We start from the raw sequence: 8957 nt of genomic DNA, 5'->3' as shown, positions 1-8957 counted from the left end.
TATAGCAACGGTGTATACATTGCAGCAGTAAGTCCAGTAACAGTTAATATATGATCATTTGTAATAATAGGTTAGCATGGACAGTAGCATCCTCCTGACTATTGATATCAGCAAGTCGGACACTGAGTTTAAGAGTTAAGGTTTAGTCCATTGTTTGTTAGCGTGTTGAATTACATTTAACTTTTTGTCTGCACTGCGCTATATAAGTATTACAAGATAACTCCATTGACAAATGTAGTTAAACGTTAGCAATTAGCTTAATCAGACCAGATGTACTGTATTTGTCCGACTAAAATGCGCATTTAAAATAATTTAGTTTTCTCAAAAATCAACAATGCACCTTATAACCCGGTGCGCCTAATGTACGTATTGGTACTGTTTGTGGTCAACGGTGTAATGATAAGAGTTATCAGTAGATGAAAGTCACACACAAGAGATACGTGTGGATTACAAGCAACACCAAAACTTTAATGTTTCATTGAGAATTAAAAACAATTACATACAAAAATCTGTCAAAATGTTATCGTACGACTTTGATGAGCTATGAAGCCACACCACTTGATGGAACACAGAGAATGTGGGCTACCATAGTAAGACGTACTGTGCTTCAACATACGGGTATTATTATGGTGTGTGTATAAGGACCCCAAAATGGCACGTGGAGGAAAAGCGGCTTTACTTTGAGCTCCTCCCGGATGAAAGAGCTTCTCACCCTATCTCTAAGGGAGAGCCCCGCCACCCGGCGGAGGAAACTCAATTCGGTCACTTGTACCCATGATCTTGTCCTTTCAGTCATGACCCAAAGATCATGACCATAGGTGAGGATGGGAACGTAGATTGGCCGGTAAATTGAGGGCTTTGCCTTTCGGCTCAGCTCCTTCTTCACCACAATGGATCGATACAGCGTCCGCATTACTGAAGACGCCGCACCGATCCGCTTGTCGATCTCACGATCCACTCTTCCCTCACTCGTTAACAATACTCCGAGGTACTTGAACTCCTTCACTTGGGGCAAGATCTCCTCCCCAACCCGGAGATGGCACTCCACCTTTTTCCGGGCGAGAACCATGAACTTTTAACTTGGAGGTGATGATTCTCATCCTAGTCGCTTCACACTGCTGCGAACCGATCCAGTAATAATATAATATATCAGTATGTATTTTATACTTTATATATTATATGTAAATATTACATATGTGTTATATTTTATATTGCTACTATGATACATTTTTAGTCTACTTAAAGGCCTACTGAAACCCACTACTACCGACCACGCAGTCTGATAGTTTGTATATCAATGATGAAATATTAACATTGCAACACATGCCAATACGGCCTTTTTAGTTTACTAAATTGCAATTTTAAATTTCCTGCGAAGTATCCTGTTGAAAACGTTGGTATGATCACGCGTGCGTTTGACGTCACCGGTTGTAGCGGACATTTTTTTCCAGCCCGATCCAAGCTATAAGTAGTCTGCTTTAATCGCATAATTACACAGTATTCTGGACATCTGTGTTGCTGAATCTTTTGCAATTTGTTCAATTAATAGTGGAGAAGTCAAAGTAGAAAGACGTAGGTGGGAAGCGGTGTATTGCAGCTGCCTTTAGCAACACAAACGCAGCCGGTGTTTCCTTGTTTAAAATTCCCGAAGGTGAAGCTTTACTATGGAACAGAGCGGTCAAGCGAACATGGTTCCCGACCACATGTCAACCGGCAGGTTTCGGTGAGAAAATTGTGGTAATAAGTCGGCTCTTACCGTAGTCATGAGCGGAGCTTGCGTCCTCCTGCAGCTGCAGACTTTTACCTCCTCCCACCGGAGACACTGGCGGTCACTACACCTGTGGCCACACCCCTCCGACTTTCAGGTACCATAAATATAATCTCACTAAAACACTAGTAACACAATAAGCAGATAAGGGATTTTACAGAATTATCCTAGTAAATGTGTCTAATAACATCTGAACCGCTCTCACTGCCCTCGCCTTTTTTTTTTCTTTCTAGTTCTTCACTCTCACTTTCCTCCTCCACGAATCTTTCATCCTCGCTCAAATTGATGGGGAAATTGTCACTTTCTCAGTCCGAATTGCTCTAGCTACTGATGGCTATGATTATAAACAATGTGAGAATGTGAGGAGCTCTACAATCCGTGACATCACGCGCACATCGTCTGCTACTTCCGGTAAAGGCAAGGCTTTTTTATTAGCGACCAAAAGTTGCAAATGTTATCGTCGATGTTATCTACTAAATCCTTTCAGCAAAAATATGGCAATATCGCGAAATGATCAAGTATGACACATAGAATGGACCTGCTATCCCCGTTTAAATAAGAACATCTCATTTCAGTAGGCCTTTAATACCTGCATTATCCTTTCCAATTTTGCTCTTTCCATCCTTTGAAACCAAGCTACTGTGTGGAACAATTTCCCTTGTGGATCAATAAAAGTTTGTCTAAGTCTAAGTCGAATACAGTCCGCTGAAAATGATGGAAAGTGCCACTCAACATAGCAACTGACGCCAAGGTCCAATTTGAATTGGCACAACGCACATTATAAGATATTCCACGCTGCTCCTGTCCAGCGGCTAAAGTGGATTGCGCACAAAATTTGTCACATTTCATGTGTCAGGTAAATGGCGACGAATGGGGCCATGTGAACCCCCTTCCTCCTGTAATTTGCCGTTTGTGTGACTTTTAAAGCTTGAGTAAAGAATAGTTGTCGCAATAGTTGTTTCAAAGCATCAACTGGGAATATCTTTTCCCCTTCACATTTACATGATTGTGACTTTTAAAGGGACAGTAAGGAATAATTCACCCCGCACAGCCTCTTCCTTTCAGCCATTTCCTGCGTGAAAGGACTACATGACATTACTTTGCATTGATTTGCTTATTTACTGCCGCTTGCCATGTGGTATCCACCTCCAGTTGCACTCCTGCAGGGACAATAAGAGCGCAAAGTGACCGTAAATGCAACATTAACGATTCATGTTGCGGCGGCGACCGCCCCGCACGTAATGGCAAGAGAGAGGGGAAGTGTTGTAAAAGCTTTGTCACATCGCCACAATAAACAAGTCATTAGGGCTTCGCCCAAAGTCCCGCCCACCTCTGCTTTAAACACCAAGCTCGGTGCCTTTTGACTATTTAATCCCAGTAACACCAATCAACTCTGTAGAATTACCCAGCCGTGCAAATAATAATATACTCCAATCATAACCTTTAACCTCTCGTTCATAAACCGACACAATAAGGAAGGTTCTAGTTTAATTTCGAACATGAAAGCCTTTTGTGTGAGGTAGTGGCCAATACTTCAACTGTACTTACTGATACAATACCACGGTCATCATATCAAACATCATATTTACCTATTTTTTGATACCGATATCAATCCGATATCAGCACCACACGAGTGTTGTCCCGATACCAAAAATATTTAGATACTTTTCTGAACAAAGGGTACCACAAAAAATTGCATTATAGGCTTAATTTTAACAAAAATTCTTAGGGTACATTTCTTATTGCAAGTTAGTTTTTAAATAAAATAGTAAACATACAAGACAACTTGTCTTTTAGTAGTAAGTAAGCAAACAAAGGCTGCTAATTTAGTCTGCTGATGTATGCAGTAAAATATAATTTTCCATTCTATTATTTCGTCAACATTATTAAGGTCAAGCAGTAGAAAATGAATCATTAATCTACTTGTTCATTTACTGTTAATATCTGCTTACTTTCTCTTTTAACATGTTCTATCTACACTTCTGTTAAAATGTAATAATCACTTATTTTTCTGTTGTTTGATACTTTACTTGGATACCACAAATTTGGGTATCAATCCGATATTATGTCGTTACAAGATCATACACTGGTCATATTCAAAGTCCTCATGTGTCCAGGGACATATTTCCTGAGTTTATAAACATAATATACATTAAAAAAAAAAAAAGATAATGTTATGCCAAAAAATATCAACATGATCATAGTAGTATTGACCAGATACACTCCTGTAGATCCACCAATGGCGTTTGTTTACATTGTGACGCCGGTGAGCTACGGTGTGTAGTGAAGCATGTTTAGCTATTCCTTTCCTGCAGGGATGATACTTGTAAAAAAAAACGTACTTTATTTGTCGCCATGGAGGCGAGGATTAGTGATTTAGAAGTAACTAAAACACTGCAGACTGCGGCTGGACTTTAGCCACTTGCTAGCTAGCCATGTCTTAAACCACCTCTTCCTGAGGGCTATGGAGAGGAGCGTGGTCTGTGGGCCTGCCACGGAGCGGGGTGTGTAATGACCGGCCTCGAAGACAGTGACAGGTGAGTAGATTGCCCAGCTGGGTACCCAGCTGAGACATGTTATCTAATCACCTGTTGCCCTTATTGAGGCATGGGAGCGAGAGACAGTTTGCTAGAAAGCAAAACCACGCTGCTTTGTGAAACTAAAAGACTTGTTACCTCAGACCACCGGGCTCACAAAATGATCTTTGTGTCAGAAGAACCCACAGGAGGGCACCTTCTACAAGGGCGTTTCAGTGTTAAAACTCCACCTGTATTTTTTGTTTTTAAAGGGGAACATTATCACAATTTCTGAAGGTTAAAACCAATAAAAATCAGTTCTCTGTATCTTTTTTTTTCTTCAAAGTTTTTCTCAAAATTTTACCCATCACGCAATATCCCGAAAAACGGCTTCAAAGAGCCTGATTTACACCATCGCTATATCCACCCGTCTATTGTCCTGTGACGTCACTGTGTGAAGCAACCAAAATCAAACATGGCGGATAGCACAGAAAGGTATAGCATAGTAGCTCGAGTTCAGTCTCTGATTTCAGCGCCGTAAGCGATTCAACAGATTACGCATGTATTGAAACGGATGGTTGGAGTATGGAGGCAGGTACCATAACATCAACAAAACTCACCTTTGTGATTTCGTTGACTTTATTGTTGCTAATGCATCTGCTTTGAGTGTCGCAGGATATCCAAACAATCTTGCCATCTCTGCCATCTGTCGTAGCATAGCTGTCGTCGGTACGGTGTGCAGAACAAACGAGGGACTTTCGCATCTTTTGACCACTGTTGCAACTTGAATCCGTCTGTGATCGTGTTGTTACACCCTCCGACAACACACCAACGAGGCATGATGTCTCCAAGGTACGAAAAACAGTCCAAAAAACTGAAAATAACAGAGCTGATTTGACTTGGTGTGTGCAATGTGTTTGAAAAATGGCGGATTGTTTCCTGTTGTGACGTCACGGGTGAAAGGTCACTGCTCCAACAGCGAACAATTTAAAGGCGTTTAAATCGGCAAATTCACCCTTTTAGAGTTCGGAAATCGGTTAAAAAAACATATGGTCTTTTTTCTGCAACATCAAGGTATACATTGACGCTTATATAGGTCTGGTGATAATGTTCCCCTTTAAGTCAAAATGCGTCCGTTCTCCCATTTCTGTCTCCACACTGTGTCTGCTTGTAAGTACTCAGTGATTGTGCACTGCCGAACATGCTCGTCTGCTCATAAACCAGCAATGACACGACGACAGGGGAGCGGGGGGGTGGTCGACCGGTACTTTTCCAAGGCGGTATAGTTATGAATATGATTCATTAGTATTGCGGTACTATACTAATACCGGCATACCGTACAACCCTAGTAGGTACCGTTAGAAAAAGCTTTGATCAAATGAAATTGCTTGGAACAATGGTAGGTATGAAAAAACACTAACCTCAGGACGGACGCATGCTGTTTTTAAATTGATGTGGTAATTGTTTTTTGGCGACACCTAGTGGACACAAAAAAACATTAAGTTAGGCGTGCAATGCAGTAAGTTGAGTGATGCGGACACGTTTGTTACTGGATACTTTCTAATACGCTTCTGCCTTGGAGACTTTGTATCTCCAAGTAATATGCACACATATTTCTTTAACACTTGTTTATTATAAACAAATTAAGGACACGTATTACGAATGTCCAGTTTGTGTGCTATTGTGTGCTTAGCTGTTGTGTAGCTGCTCGTCGACCATGATTACATTTTTTAAATGACTTGACTAAAATGCAAGAAAAGACCAACCTTGTGTGTTTTATTGGCGGACATTTGTATGTTAACTGGCTGTCCAGCTCTGCGATGAGGTGGCGACTTGTCCAGGGTGTACCCCGCCTACCGCCCGAATGCAGCTGAGAGAGGGCTCCCGCGACCCCAAAAGGGACAAGCGGTAGAAAAAATGGATGGATGTCCAGCTTTTGCACAAGTAAACATGTTGCAGGAAAATTTGAGTGAAATGTAAACTTTTGCTTCTACCTGCTCCAAATCGGACACATTCCTTGTTTTGGTTTTTGTCCAGAGGACACTTTTGTTTAGTGGTGCGATTTTGTTCTAAATGATATTGACAGAGATTATTTTTTTGTGATTTCTGAGGTAACTTTGTTAGCATTTGAGAGAGAAAAATACACTATAACAATAATAATGATTATAATTTCTACAATCTGTGCAATTCTGGTCGGAATTTGCTTGTGAATGCTTAATGTGTAAGCTGCATAAAAACGCTAGTCGGCCATACGCGTGAGTCGAACTGGAATGCTATCGTTAGCATGCTGACAGTTGTAATGCGACAAGGTAATGCGACAAGTACAAAGTTATGTGGCTCTGAGGCGTACGCATGCTAATCTATCTACAAAAGCTAGCATGCTAACAGTTTGCATGCGATGACTGCCAACGAAAATTGCAAACATTTTTGGCATGCTAATGATAGCATACTAACAAATAGCATATGTCACATACGTCATGAGTTGAAGACTGGAAGGTGTGCGCCTGTGAACATCCATCCATCCATCCTCTTCCGCTTATCCGAGGTCGGGCCGCGGGGGCAGCAGCCTAAGCACGGAAGCCCAGATTCTCTCTCCCCAGCCACTTTGTCCAGCTCTTCCCGGGGGGTCCTGAGGCGTTCCCTGGCCAGCCGGGAGACATAGTCTTCCCAACGTGTCCTGGGTCTTCCCTGTGGCCTCCTACCGGTGGGACGTGCCCTAAACACCTCCCTAGGGACGCGTTCGGGTGAACATTGCTAAAAAAAAAAAAGTTAGCCTGCTAACAGTTAGCATATGTCACGTATAAAGTTACATGACTTTGGGGAAAAGGGTTGTAAAACTAGCAAAAAAAAAAAAGTTTGTTTTTACGTACAAAGTTAAATGACTGCAAGTACTTTGCGAAACTCGCTAAAAACAATATGACATTAGCTAACAGTATGCTTACAGTTAGCATACTTCAAGAAGCACGTTATATAATAAACGGACGCAAAATTTGCTAAAAAAAAATAAGTTAGCATGCTAACAGTTAGCATATGTCGTGTACCAAGTACCCTGTAGTAAATGGATACAAAATTGGCTAAAAACAACAACTAAATAAATAAAAAGTTAGCATTCAAATAATAGTTGTCAGCATTCACACAAAATAAGAACCAACAAATACTTAAAATTAGGCAGGAAGGGAAAATTAGTATCTCTAAATATATTGTTTTTTTTTTCATTGATCATATCCAATAATATCACTATCTCCTTCTGATACGTCAAAATGTCATATTGCAATATTGGAATCGATAGCAGTATCATATTGACATTTTGGCGGTGGCGTATAGACCCACCCACTGCTCGTCTGGAGAGCTTTTTAATATTTTTTGTAAGCCCGCTGAGGATGGAGGATAAGAAAAGATCACCTTTGACCTTCAACAAGCAATTATAAAGCACAGCGTCATGCAAATAGAAATAGTAATTCATTTTCACTCCGCTATATTAGAAATGGAATAAAAGGTCAGCGCCTACAGATCACAAATCATGCTCCGTTATTGAAGATTTGGACTCAAATGTATTTATTAAATATAAATAGAATTGTCGCGGGGGAGACCTTTAACAAATGCTTTTGAAACGGCATGTGACAAAATAAAAAAATATATCCTTCTCAAAGTAGAAACCAATTTGATTATAGAAATATGGATGATGAAATGTGGTGAACACGCCGGCTCGTTAAAAATGAGACCTTCGAGTCATGTAAACAAAAATGAGACTAACATATTTTTTAAGGAATCAACTGGAATAAAAAGAACTGTTGACTTTGTCTATGAAAGCACATTTGAATACTTTCAAGGTAAAAAAAAAAAGGTGCTTTTGGTAAAATGTTTTATTCCGTTTCAGTGTTGTACAATAAAAGTGCTTAATTAAAACGCTATTGCCTAAACCAGAGTTAAAATACATCACCACCCATCCGTCATATTGGCTGACTGACGTCGACGTAAGTGGTTGTCAATATAGATGTCCGATAATATCGGACTGCTGACATTATCATTACACATTATACATTATAAATGCTTTAAAATGTAATGTAGGAAAGTATCGATATCAGTTTCAAAAAGTAATTCATTTTTTATTTTTTGTCCTGTCCAGCTTTTCATATAGTTGATGATCAACTGTTCAGATTGAGTCCAGTTTATAATGTCTTGTTATACAATATTACCACGCAGTCTTGCACTATAGAGGACTATCTGTTTGTTTACTTTATTACTCTAGGTGCCTTCACTGTTTTTTGTAGCTGTTGTTTTGAGGCAAGTTTAAAAATAATAATAATAATAGTGCACTTAGTTAAAGTCAAAGTATAGTACTTCCCGTAGTTGTTGTGGTCATCAGGATTATCTCAGGGAGACCATGTCCCAAATTCCAAGTTGCTGTTTTGAGGCATGTTAAAAAAAAAATAACGCATTTCGTGACTTCAATAATAAATATTGCAGTGCCATGTTGGCATTTTTTTTCCATAACTTGAGTTGATTTATTTTGGGAAAACCTTGTTACATTGTTTAATGCAGGGGTGTCAAACTCAAATACAGAGTGGGCCAAAATTTAAAACTGAACGAAGCCGCGGGCCGAGGTTGAACAAATGAATCCTTTAATAGGGACCCAAACAAGTTTTGCATTGAATATCGACCAAGCAAGGCTT

The sequence above is a fragment of the Nerophis ophidion genome, linkage group LG01, assembly GCF_033978795.1.
Source record: "Nerophis ophidion isolate RoL-2023_Sa linkage group LG01, RoL_Noph_v1.0, whole genome shotgun sequence".
NCBI lineage: Eukaryota > Metazoa > Chordata > Actinopteri > Syngnathiformes > Syngnathidae > Nerophis > Nerophis ophidion.
Note: the sequence above shows the minus strand (reverse complement) of the source record.